Raw genomic sequence first — 13,963 nt, forward strand, 5'->3', positions numbered from 1 at the left:
AATCAAACTAATAAAGTGAATAGTGAATAAAAGCTGATCCTTACATGTGATGCTATAGCTGATTAGGATTTGAGTAGGAAACCTGCCTCAGGAAATCAAGTGTCCTTGGCACTGTGATGAGAGGAAATTGAAGTGACCAGAAATCAAGCTGGACCTTATAATAAAATGATAGAATCCTTGGCATTTAAAAATAAAAACTAAATTCATAAACCAGTGTGCCAGTATCTTCATGTCCAGTGATCAGTAGATCTGTAAGAATGACTGAGCAATATTTTATGGTTAAGGTCAGATGCATTGGTCCAAAGAGAGTAAATGCTTTCAGGAAATTGAACTATAGGATAGAAGTTTGCATAGGCAGTATAGACTTAGAATAATGGGGTTGCTTTAGATGGAATTACTTGTTACTTTTTTCCTCCCTTCCTTCGTTCCTTCATTCCTTCGTTCCTTCCTTCCTTCCTCCCCCCCTCCCTCCCTTTCTGCCTTTCAAAAATATATATTGTGGCTCTACTATGTCCATGATTTTCTGCTAGCATTGAGGATATAGTGGTATGTCAAACACATATTCACTTATTTATGTCCACATAAATAAATGTATAAATGATGATAAGAGCAAGAAGAAACCCATATATAAGGGGTGTTATGAGAAATTAATGGTGTGACCTCACTTGGGGAGGCATATTAGATGAGTCTCTTATAAAGTGGCATTTAAGGTAAGTCTGGAAAGAAGACTCGTCAGGCAGAGGAACATTCCTGTTAATAGAATAGTAATAGTAGGTGTTACAGCAGGAAAGGGTGTGGCTCAGAAGGAAAATGTTGTAAAGCTGTTGTGGCTGGCATGCTGGAAAAAATCAGATAGTGGCATGGCTAGGGTTGTCAGATAAAATGTAGGACACCCAGTATATTTGAATTTCAAATAAACAACGGATTTTTTTTTCTTTTTTCTTTTTTCTTTTTTTTTCAGTGTAAGGGTGAGACACACTGCTTATCTGAAAACCTAGGCATAAGCTGATACTGGAGAAGAGAGCAGCCAGCTGAAGCCGGAGCTTGCAGACTGTTCACAGAACATTTATGTGTTTCATTCGCATTTAAGGAAAATTAATTGAACAGGTGAGAGAGATGATATAATTTATGCTTTAAAATTTTTACTCTGCTGCTCTGTGAGGAGTGAACTAGAGGTGCAAGAATAAGAAGCAAAGAGACATTAACATGGTTGTTAACAGAGTTGTTTAGAAAAGGAAGGGTCTTGGCCTAAGATGGTGGCTGTAGGGATGCAGGAAAGTGGTTTGAATCTAGATATTTCCTGGAAATACAATCAGGAAGACTTGGATGAGTGGCATCTAGGAGGTGAAGTTATCAAAGATAATTCGGGTGGGAGTACGGAAGGATCAACTCCTAAAATGTCGGTTGGCCAAACTTTGGAGAATGTTTGAAGAGGAATTTCAAAAGTTAATATTTGTCCATGTTAAATTTGGGATACTTGTAAGTTGTTCAAGTTTCGATGTCAAGTTGGCAGATGGATATGTAGGTCTGAGACTGAGAAAAGAGCTATGGGCTAAAAATATAAATATGTCTTCAGCCAGATTATAATAGAACAGAAGAAGTAGCAGAATTGATTGCTTTTTGTTTGGCTTGCTTTAAATCACTCTTTTCCAGTTTTTTTCACTCTGAGAATATACCTTGTTCTTTTGATGGATAATTAGGAAACAATCTGGTTTAATCTGTGAAATATTTAAGGAAACATTTCTTAGGATGAGTTACTATAAAAATGGCCATCTGTCATCTTTTGATTTTCATTCCTTTGCATTTCCAAAGGTGATCACCTAAACTTCTCTGCCTGTTTGGGAGAGAGGAGTGCTATGTGCTACCCCATTTTCCCCTTTTGTGCACTGACCAGGGCGTCAGGCTAATAATCTCTGGGGTAGAGTGTGAGGCTGCTTGAAGGAGAGAGAGAATAGAGGCAGGAAGTTTTCTGATTTTTAGAAGCTGTTTGCAAATCCAGGTCAGAGATGATAAAAATGCAAATGAAAGAATTTGAGAGCAATTTCAGGTGTGGTACTGACGGGACCTCAAAGTTCATTGAAGATGAACTATAGGGCAGAGGATGACTGTACAGTTTTTCTTCCTATGTTTTTTTTCTACCATACATTCTAGAGCTAAAGTACAGAAGCATTGTTCCAGTATTTCTACCATGAACTCAAGCAAAGAGCGTGGGTTACATTAGTGGAATTGAGCAGAGGTGAGACTTAGGAGTTTCTGAAAGTTCTGGACACACTGCTGTATCAGAGTTAAAATGGGGTGCAGGGATTCTGAATGCTTCCTTATCTGGCGTATGGAGCCAGACAGCTGTCTCTGTGCATTGTTTTGTGGAAGGGTGGGAGATGTTCCATTCATTACGATCCCTTAGTCTAGGAATAATCATGGACATGAGAACATGAAATTGGAGAAGATTATGCACTAGTGGTAAAAACTGTTTTTTTTTTCTTTTTTTCTTTCTTGTCTGAGACGAAAGCACTGAATTCTTATCAAGGTTTTATTTACTTATACAATTAATCATTGGAAATGTTATAAAGGACATTGGTGTTTGTATGTCTTAAAACATCTTTTTTCCTAAGAATCTACTATCTTTAGTAAGTAGAAGCATTTGGATTGTGTACATTGTCAGTTGTATATGATACCATTTCAATCTGAAGTAATTCCAGCATTCTTTTCTGACTTTTATTGTGCATATGTGTAGCACATTGTGTCAGAAGCTCTTTAAATTAATTTATTAGTTACTCTTCAAAGTACTCTTTTGAGATAGGTAGGCGGCAAGTTTTATATTACACAAATCTTTATGGGTCTATTGTAAAATGAGTTAGTTGCTTGATGTGACTTTTATCCTTTCAACAGAAAGAGTGTCTCTCTTTGCAATAACTTTAATAGGACTCCAAGTTAAGTTGAAGAAAGGAAAATTATTAAAAATGCAGATTTTCCACAAAATAATACTTGTGCATTTCAAATGAGTAAATTAAATGTCAACTGTATATAGTATGTTGATACTATTTTATGCAAATAATCTATATGTTTTGGAGGATGTGGAAGTATGACAACATGAACAAATTATATCGGCTTTGTAGAAGGGAGCACTTAGCAGGAGAGAGGAAAATAATTTGACCTTCAGCACTTAAATCAAGATTAATAAATTCCATATGGCGGCTGTCTATTTTTAAAGCATCAAGCAGTACTTCAAATACTCTATTGAAGTTCATACCATAAAAAATACAGAAAATGAGCTGTCATTTGATTAATATATGCAATAATTTCCTTTTTTCCCCCTGCAGTTAGTCAAGATTTTGCTTCAGTAAGTGAAGCTTGTTCAAAGTGTCTTGAATGTTCTGTGTATTTCATGTTGTGCATGTACATTTGGATAGAATTTATTATTAAGCCAAATCAAAATAATCATGAATCTTTTTTTGATCACTAAAATCAAGGCATTAGAGTCCATTTTAAGTTGCTAGCTACCATACCATCAGTCTTTTGACTCACCTTACATATCTGACACACATCTTTCCTTAAAAGGCTCAAGAGTGACATACGAAATTAACCTTCTAAGTACTGCCACAATTAGTTTAGATAAAACAAGTGGCCTACCTTCTCTTTCTCTGAGATTAGGTAACTTGGATAAATGTTTTTAGAATTCTCACAGAAAGAGCTTGGGTTCCAGTCTTGGTTGGTAGGGCAGGATGTTAGTCACTTAACTTCAAGTTAAGTGACACAGCGAAATAGCAAATGAAAAGAAAATATTCATTGTTGACACTATGAGAGGAACTCATGGGAATACAATACAGTGTAATAACAATGGTAATAGCAATAATGGTAATAACAATAGTAAGAATAATGACAACAATGTGGAAGTTTTAACAGACCTTTATTCTAATCCAACTCTTACTAAACCACTATACTGTATATACTTTCTTATTTGATTTTCATTGTAAAATAGAGGCCTTGACTTATCATTAAATTCAGACTAATTAAACCTTTAAGGATAGCTTATTTAGTTAGATATTATCAGACTCAGAAGTGGCAAGAACTTTCTGACTTTTTACCAACTCTTATAATTGTAGGTGATAATTGGTTCAATGTGTTTGTTATGGGGCATATAATTCAGCATTTTATGAACTTCTATAGGTATTTCTGATATATAGTTTAGATATATTTATATAAACTAAAAGTAATGCAAAATCAGAGTTTATTTCTTTTTACCAACTGCTGGCCAGTTTCTGAGCATTAATTGAATTGGCCCTATTTATTTGTATTTTAATATTATGGAGCAACAAATGTGGCATAAAGACCCATTATCAACAAATTCCTGGTGCTCTTTTAGATTGTATTAGTAGTTTTCTGTATCATATCTCTTTGTAAAATATCTGCATCTATAGTAATAATAAGTATGATAATATCTTATGTTGGGATAGTAATGATAAGTCTATTATTTATTTATGGTTTTCTAAATTCTGCGAGATGTTAGTCCTCAGAGTATTTTGCTAGGTATGAATTATCACATTTTTACAGATGATTTTGTATTGTAAGAAGACCAATCTAGTGACAGAAGCCAGCATTGGAACATCTGTCTATTTGTCTCTGTAGCCTGGGTTTTGTTTTGTTTAGTTTTGTTTTTCTCTACATGAGAATTCTGTTTCCTATATAAAATGTACTTTTCTTACAGTTTGAAAGTGAATTCACGATGTATACATGTTACCTAATTTATCTTCACAATAACATTGTAGGCAAAGTTTGCCAGCTAAGCCAACATGAAAATTCTATTTTGAGAACCAAAGAGTTTATGTAAATTCCTTTTTCAAGTTCAGATATTCAGAATTTAGCTTAAAGTCTTGGCTTCAAACCTCTTTATATTCTCCTATAGACTAAGTGCCTACTTTGTCCAAGGGACTGGAGAAAAGCAAAGATGTGGAAGTTGTTGTATAGGCCTAATAAAAAGGCCCCAGCATGTTATGGGTTGGAGCTGCACACTTATAATTAACAGTTGGAGAAAGTACTCATTATGTGTAAAGACACAAAGGCAACAGAAGTTTAAAGGAGATGTGTATGTGTGTGTGTGTATATGTGTGTGTGTGTATATGTGTGTGATCAGAGAGGTGGGCCTTGAATTGGACCTTGAGGGAAAGGTAACATTTGAAAGATAAAACAAGAGTGGAGATTGGAAATTAGGTACAAGAAAAGAAATGAGCCATACGTACTTTCTAGTTCTATTGTATGCCATAGTAGCCTTTATCTTTGGTAATCCTCCTTGGCAATTAAAAACAAAAACAAAAACAAAACAAAACAAGACAAAACTTTTGAATGGATCCTCCAGTGAGTCATTCTTCTCAGGTTTAGATCTCAGAAATTTTGACGTAAGTTATTTGTTTACTTTTTCTGGACAATTTTTCTTTTGTCATTACTTAGTGATTTTAAAACATCTGCCAAAAGATTCAAAATAATTATTTATCTTTGTTATTTTATTGCCTGCTATGTAAATGTTATAGACTTTTGATAATGATAAACACAGAAAAGTAATACTTTTGTAGATAATTATTTGAGGCATCAAGAAATCTCCTTGTGTAGAAGGCCTCCCTCCAAAGAAAATTTAAGAAACATTTCTGAAGGAGCAAATGTTAATTTTAGTTAGCATAAGTTGTAGTACCAATAAACAACATTTTGAGACTGAATACATTACAATACCTTTATTTTATTTTGGCTTATTCTGTTTTAGTTCTTGTCATGTTCTCTCTCCCTCTCTGCTCTACATCCATCCATACACACTCACACACACACACACACACACACACACACACACACACACTCACACACACAGTGAAAACATTCATGCCCATGCCATTTCATTGCTGTTTTGTGCTGCTTTTGACCATTTCCATATTACCAGAAAGAAAACATTTTTTAAGTATTTTTACACTTTCTTCATAATTGTCATTTTATTGTTTTGCTCTGCTAAATCATTTGCCTAGTGTTGTGTAAGATACACACTAGGGATATATTTTCTTTTATTCTCTATTTTTCTTTCCCCTTTTGGTTGTGACCTCTTTTTGGTCTTTATTTCTGGGAGGCTTAGATAGGACAAAGAAAGAATAAAGCCTATCTAAAGGGAATAATTAAGTAAGTCACCTCTGTTATGCCCAAGACCAAACCTGTTGAAGCAGTCACATAGTATTCAATAGCACGACCGGTGAAAGGTTCTAGGTACTCATTTCTTTAATTTGAGGAAACATGGTAACAGAAAGAACATTGCTCTTGAAATCAGGAGATCTGAGCCCGTGTTTGGACTCTGCTGTGTAAGTTGTTGCTGGTTTACATATGTTACATTACCTCTCTGGGCCTCAGTTACCTCACTTATAAGTTGAAGGGGTTAGATTTCTAAAACGTCATGAATTTAAGATATAGACACAGGAGTGAGCAGAGAGTCCCAAGTACCGTATTTCTCTAAAAGAAACAAAGGATGTAATTGGTTTTATGGTCTTTTTAATGCATGACTCGGGCTATACATTAAAGGAAAAACAAAGGCTTGTGAGGATTTAGGGATGTTAGCAGATTATTGCTGCAGATTAAGAATCTGTAGAGAAGTTACATATAACTGTACACTCCATTAACGTTTTCAATGGTGCGAGGAAGTCTCACTGAATAGATACCAACTAAGAGAGGATGGATGGAGTAGAACAGGTTTATGGTTCTGCATAATCATATTTCTACATTGCATCTTGTCAACTAGCTAAAGGGAACAGTTTTCATTTCTTTTCAATACAATTGCATCTTAATTATGCTATTGTGAATTGAGAATCCTACCTGTCAAACAGATGTCGGCAACTCCATTTTGGTGGTCTTAAAAAAACAACTGGAAATGTGGTACTGAGGTTGCCAGAAGAACAGATGAATACATTTAATGGCATTAAACTGTTTTGTCAGAGTCTGGCAAAAGGTGTACTGGTCAGTGTCCTCCTGTTTATTTCTCCCCCTCTCCTTATGAAATTCTGTTTGAGGTGAATTCTGTTAAAATCAATGAGAATGATGGAAGTGTGGAAGCTTTTTAAGAAAGGCTGGCTGATGATTTTGCTGCGATTATTTGTTATTTTACAACTCATGTCAAATTCCACATCTAGCATCCTCAAAAATAAAGAAGGTAAGAAACATGTTGGCAGCTGATTTAGTGGGAAGAAGAAATATGAGTTCCTGGATCTACATTTTATTGGGCATGAGAATTTTAGCCTAATACTTTACCCCTTGTAAATTCAGTTTGTTCATTTCCAGTATGGAAATGATGAGGATGATAACGATAAATAATAAAGTAAACCACAGTGGTTTTGAGTGCATCAAACAAGAAAATGGAGGGAAATGTGCTACATGTATATGGAAGACTTTCACCATTATGATCAGCTGTTACCATACATGTGTGCAGGAGGTGGTATACCTGTCAATAATAAATAATAATACAAAATTCTATCTTTACAAACACTAAATATAAAAAGAGATTTCTTTTTTTTTCTTTTTTTATGTGTGTGCACATTTGAAAGGGGGACTTATTTTTTGATACAAGAATTAATCATCATTTAATTTGAAAAATTATTCTGTGCTGTGCTTGTGCTAAATATCTTTTTTTACATCATCTCATTAAATACTGGTGCTTAGGCTACTTTTTTGGGTGTCACACAACTAGTAGATGGCAGGTGTTATATATCTGGTTTCTGTGTTATTTTCACGTCCTGCAGCATGCTGCTTCCTGATTTGACCCCATGTTTATCCATTAGTTGCTGTCTTGATGCCGTAAACTACTGACCCTCCCTTTAACACTGGTTTAGTGAACTGACAGTCTAAAAACAGAAAATAGTTGCAGTAAAGACTAAACTAAACTCAAACACTATGTACATATTAGGATGGCCTCATTTCAGGTGGTAAACAAGGATACGTTTATATGACTTGTGTTTTTAAGGCAACACAGGGATATCAATAAAAGAGCATGTGCTTATGGCAAAGACTTCGTTATGGGCACTAGGGGCATCAGAGGAAGAAACCCTGGGTTTGAATACCAGCAAAAGTTGCGTGGCTTCGCATAAGCCATTTAACCTCTCGGAATGCTTATTTGGTTCGTTTATAATGTAAAGATTTAGGTATGTTTCCTATATTATAGTGATATTGTGAGCTAAATTAGCTCATCTGAGTATAAGAGGTTGCAGTACCAATGAATTGGAAAGATTTTGAAATAATAGGGAAATTGAATTTTTATGTTAAAATATTCTTGTAAACATTTTTTGATTCATTTTCAGATCTTGATTTAGATACTCTGCCTTTTTTGTGTGTTTGTAGTGGTTGCCCCGATTAAATGCTAGCGCTGGCATTTTTTTTTAATGTGTGTAAAGCATCTCTTTTAGAAACAAAATTAAAATAATGGCTCAGCTCCACCCAGAAATGTCATGTTGCAGCCATTAGCAAGCTATATCAAAAATGTTTGGAAGATATCAATAATGGATTACAATATAAATATTTATGGAGTGCTGTGAGGTAGTTAGTTTCCATCCAGCTAGGAACATGCAAAATTGAATAGATACTGACACTAAACAAGACTTTGAATAAGTGGTTGTGGCATAATCCTTTCCCAATATTAAACAAATACCATCTTTAACATTGTTTGAGGTAAAGTGGGTTTTGGAATTTTGCAAAAGTCTCTCTAAGAAAATATATGTTATTTTAATGGATTATGAATCTCGTATGACTTTGTGAATAACTGTATTTTTTCTGTTCACACAGTGGGTAGAAAATAATAGGAAAATGTGCTGTATGATAGTATGCAGATATTTTGGAAAAAAATAGTAAGATAAGATACTCAACACTTTTGTCCCCAAGTATGAATGATTGTCATATTAAGGCATTCAAATTGGTTTGAACATTTCTCTCCTCTATTTTGCTGCTTGACTTTTCCCTCTGGGAAACTCCATTAAGAAAGGCTAATACTTCTGGAAAAGTATAAAAATTCTGTTTTAGTAACCCTTTAAGAATTAAATTATATATATGCAATAGTTGTAATAAGAGCTTAAGCACAAGCATACACCTAAGCTGCTGTATAAATTTCTTGCAGCATAAAAGTGTCCACTCTGAATCAAAAGTCTTCTTATAGAGTGGATCCGCAACCAAACCATCCCCACAGTATCCATAAAGAATTATTGCAGGCAAATGATGTAAGGCCTTTTAGAATATCACAAAGATTCCATAGGCCATATATTTTTGCCACTACACAGGTACTGGGTATTTTATTGAACACTGTGCCAGACACTTTTCTAAGTACTTTGCAAATATGAACTTACATAAAAGACATGGCAGAGCTGCTAAAAATTATTTATTCCATACTTGGAGACAGGGCAAAATGATTTTCCTGATTTTAAAAATTTCATGCTAGATCATTTCCAATAAGCCCATCTGAGCATCATCTGATGAAGAGGATGTAACTTTGGCTAATAATCAATGACTAACAAATGTGCATAGGTTTTTTTGTCCTTTTGAGGTTAGAGGTTGACCTGCAGGTATTAATAAGTTCCTATAGTTTGATAGTCTCAGAGATATATCAACTCCAAAGATGATATGGTTTTATACCTCTGTTGAAAGTGAACCTAGCAGACACATGCAATTTGCAATTTTACTTCAACATTCTTTCATAGCTATTTTATCTTCCTGCTCATTTCTTCATAAACATGTAAGATAACTCTTTAACAAGTGCTAACCAGTACTTTGTTGGAGCATTTTATCTTTTTCATTATGATACTTATACAAGTATTATCCTCATTTTTTAGGTGATGAAATGGTGGCACAGCAAGCTTAAATTGCCCAAAGTCAAAGAGCTAGGAGAGAGGTATAGCTGGTATTCAAATGCACGTGTTATGGCTTTAAAGTCTGTGTTCTGAAACATAAGCATTGTGACCTTTCTTGTTTACCAAGATATTTATTAATTATATGCTCTCCCTAAAACAAACAAATACCTAGTCTACTCATGCAATATGCAAGGCATTTAAAAATTTTTTTAAAGTTTATTTCTTTTGAGAGAGAGAGACAGAGAGAGTGAGTGGGAGAGGGGCAGAGAGAGAAAGAGAAAGAATCCCAAGCAGGCTCTGCACTGTCAGCACAGAACCTGATGTGAGGCTCAAACACAAGAACCCTGAGATCGTGACCTGAGCCAAAACCAAGAGTCAGATGTGTAACCAACTAAGCCACCCAGGCACCCCTGCAAGGCATTAATTCTAGCCCTCTGTGTACAAATACTCACACTGACTTATAGCCATTTGCCCCTACAAAAAAGCTTTGGAGAGCTAGTTCATGTAAAACTGTTGAGCTACCTTGTACTACAAATTGAATCTCAAGCATTTTTTGTATAGGCCCTAAATCAGCTGAACAGTTATCTTATTAATCACCAAAAGATCTCTACCAGTGCTTCACATCATGTGTTCTGCTTGATAGAAATGAGTTAGTGATGACATTGCTTCCAACCTAAATCTTATTTGAAGTGATCATTATAAAATGTAAGAACAAGACTGCTTGTCCTGGTAGGCATTAGCAATTTGTGTGAGTATGTCCTGAGTTTTGATTTGGTAACTCAGAGGTGATCAGGACCACTGAACAATGATTCGTTGGTAATCATTACATTGGTAACTAAATGAAATGTCCTGGGGTTGTTTGCATGTAAACCTTAGGAGACTGGGACCAGTTCTCAGGACGCTTTGGAAACCTTGGAGGATTGGGTCCCTGCAGTTGTGGGATTAAGGGGCCTGCTAGAGCAAGGAAGAATTGTCTTCTTTGTGGAGATTGTCTGGGATACGAGAAATCTTGAGATAGTTTAGGAATTTTGTTACCTCTATCAAATTGCTGGATAAAAAAGAGAATTAAAGTAAGAGAAACAGATGAGGTTACAAGATGCCAACTTTGGTACTCCAGGCTGACCACCTCTAAGAGTATTCACCACAGGTGATGACTCCAGAGTCTCTTCAAATCTGAGATATGGTCATACTCACCTCCAGTGGTTTAAGAAGTTTATCACTTTGAAGTAAGTTCCTCCCTTGTTCTGAAGCAGAGGGTGGGGAAAAGACAATTTCTAGAAGGGATTTTTACAACTCTCTAATGGGAAGGATTAATAGTCTGTCTTGCTGACCAAGGTTATAGCAAACTTCATCAATGGAAGGAGTTCAAGGGTGAATTTTGCCAAGGTCAGCAGCTGGAGAACTGTGTGTGTTTGGAGAGTACATACGCCCAGGATCATTGTTATAATTAAGGTGACTTATGTGAATTAAACAAATCACTGGGTAGACCTATTAGAAAAAAGCAACTGCCCTGATTCTGATTTTCTTGCTATCACAACAGCTTGCAAATTATATGAGATAAACTTTGTTCTAGCTGCCTCCTTGTGATTATAATATATGCCGAATACTAAATGCTTCTCATTTGAGTTTAAAAAGTCAGACCTGTCTTTCCTAAGCGTCAGATTCAAAAGTTGCATCACTTTCTTTTCAGGTAAGCATTATTTCAGTCTCTTAAAGAAATAGTTCAAAACACATTGATTTTTTAGATTTGTGACCATACAAGAGAATTTGATCAACACCACTTCGTTGGTGTTATTTATATACTACTTTTTATTTTATAGTAAATTGCTGAAGAGTAATGCATCCTTTCTTCCATGTCATGGAGGTACAACCACTCTATCACATCAAAGACCCAGGGATTGCACTGTCGAAGGACTCATAATCAGCCATGCTAGCTTTCTCAGTATATTTCTGTAAAGGAAAAAGATTTTCATGTTTCATTAACACGAAGCCCACCATGTTTTTATGCATTTCAAAGAGACAGTGCTACTGTGTTTTATTCCTAGAGACTGAAGCATCAAAATCTTTTGTATGTATTATTATGTAATGTCCATTATTTTCCATGAGAGCTGAGGTGTATGTGATACCTAGCTAAAACTGGGCATTTGTTTCTACTCTGTTTATTCTGTTAGAAACACACATGCACAGAGATGAAAGAGAAAGTAATCTATGTCAAAAGTATGCACTGAAGAATTCTTAGTTTTTCAGTTTAAAAAAAAATGGGAAGGAACCCCAAACAGAAGACCACACATCCAAGATGATATCAAAACATTTTCATTTTTAAATCCCCTAGATGTCACTTAGCGTGAATCAGAGTTCTATTGTTGGGACTCTTCTGGTGTATGCATCTTTTCTTTTCCCATCTTAACCAACTGTACAAATATGGGAAGGAAGACATTTGGCTTATCAACAATACACTGAAGAAGATTTTAGCCTAGTTCATTGTATATCCGATATGAGTTAATGGTGTGATGTAGTCATTCTTAATCTTTTACCAAGACTTTGTCCACAACGAGGGCAGAAGAATTGCTTTTCTTGGCACTTATCAGACTCTACTCTTTGTGCTTGGATCCAAATGTTAAGTGGGATATAAACACATTTAGAGGATAATGATAAGGTGATATAAAGCTCTCTTATTCAGAGTAGTGGAAAGAAGGTAAGATAAATTAGAGAAGAATATTTTGAGAGTTGTCATGGAGAAGAGGGATTAAACTTGTTATGTGTAGCCCTCCAAAAGATTAGAGCTAAGAAAAATAAGGAGAAGCCATAGAGAGTTACGTTTAAGCTCAACAGAAGGGAAATATTGAGTCCGGGTAGTCTGAGGGAAGAACAGACTGCCTGTGCAGGGTATGCATTCTGGACCAGTGGAAGTCTATAAGTGCTGTCTGCAGTCACTTGCAAGGGGTGTGCTACAATGACATGGAGTATTGAACAAGAAGTTGGAATAATTGAGGGTTTTTCATTAAGTAAAATATTTCTTTAGTCAACATTGGCATGGTGAGTTTGATCAAAATTTGAGTCAGGATTTCTTTCAAAGTAAACATTATCCAATGATTTTCTTGGATACTTTAGTTCATTTGCTGCAAAAGAAATTAACAGGGAGGATAGTGTGGTGATATAGAAGATACACCTGTCACTTTATGCCAAGTGGGTAGAACTTCTGAAATCATGGAGTCCAACCTGATAATTTTACAAATTGAGGAAACTCAGACTTAAAGAAGTCATGTGACTGGCAAAGTTCACTGAATTAATGGTAGGGCAGGGTTTCAGATTGCCAGTTAGCTCTTTTTACTGTAAGAGTTGAAAAGGATGTGTGCTCCCTGATGGAATTCTACAAGCAACTACAAGTATTAAATCACAGTAAAACAGATTTCACCCTGACTCACTCGTGTGTGTGTGTGTGTGTGTGTGTGTGTGTGAGCTTGCTCACCTATGAATTATAATTATTTGATCTCAGGGTTTTTCCCTAAGTGCTTGAATCTTTTCCATTAATATCTGGTTGTTTCTTAATTCTTAGAAGCTCCAAGTAAGGTTTTGCAGGACTTCTAGTTCTCAATCTATAGCATTAAACAAAAGCTTTTTATAGCTTTCCTGATGAATGAAGACAGTATTTAACATATGCCAGGAAGTAGGATTTCTTTGTCTAGTCTTGCTATGGATGTCAATATGTCTCTCCAGTTATCTGCCCCTCCCAAATTCCCAAACACACATGCACATACACATAAGCCCACAAACACACAATCTTTTTATTACCAGGATGAATATTCAACTACAGCCTGAAAGCAAGAAAAGTGTTTGAATACAGTTATTGCTAAAAAAGGAAGGGTTAATGTTGTCTCCCATCAAAAGACATACTGAGTTATGACTCCCAACACACCAGAATTCAAAAACAACTCTATCAGGGGATCCTGGGTGGCCCAGTAGGTTAAGCATCCTACTCTTGACTTCGGCTCAGGTCATGATCTCAAGGTTCATGAGTTTGAGCCTTACAATGGGCTCCATGTTGACAGTGTGGATCCTGCTTGGGATTCTCTCTCTGCCCCTTCCCCACTGGCTCTCACTCTCTCTCAAAATAA

At 35.6% G+C, this 13,963-nt stretch overlaps 1 long non-coding RNA gene across 1 annotated transcript in view; it reads left to right on the forward strand.

The window, feature by feature from the left end:
- LOC132683386 (uncharacterized) overlaps positions 1–13,963 on the forward strand; it is a 587,323-nt gene that overhangs the window by 291,965 nt on the left and 281,395 nt on the right. The window contains exon 4 of the long non-coding RNA XR_013557771.2: positions 962–1,107. This is a non-coding gene — a long non-coding RNA (uncharacterized LOC132683386). The remainder of the gene's footprint in view (positions 1–961; positions 1,108–13,963) is intronic.

This window comes from Panthera onca, chromosome C2 (genome assembly GCF_046562875.1).
Source record: "Panthera onca isolate mPanOnc1 chromosome C2, mPanOnc1 haplotype 2, whole genome shotgun sequence".
Classification (NCBI taxonomy): domain Eukaryota; kingdom Metazoa; phylum Chordata; class Mammalia; order Carnivora; family Felidae; genus Panthera; species Panthera onca.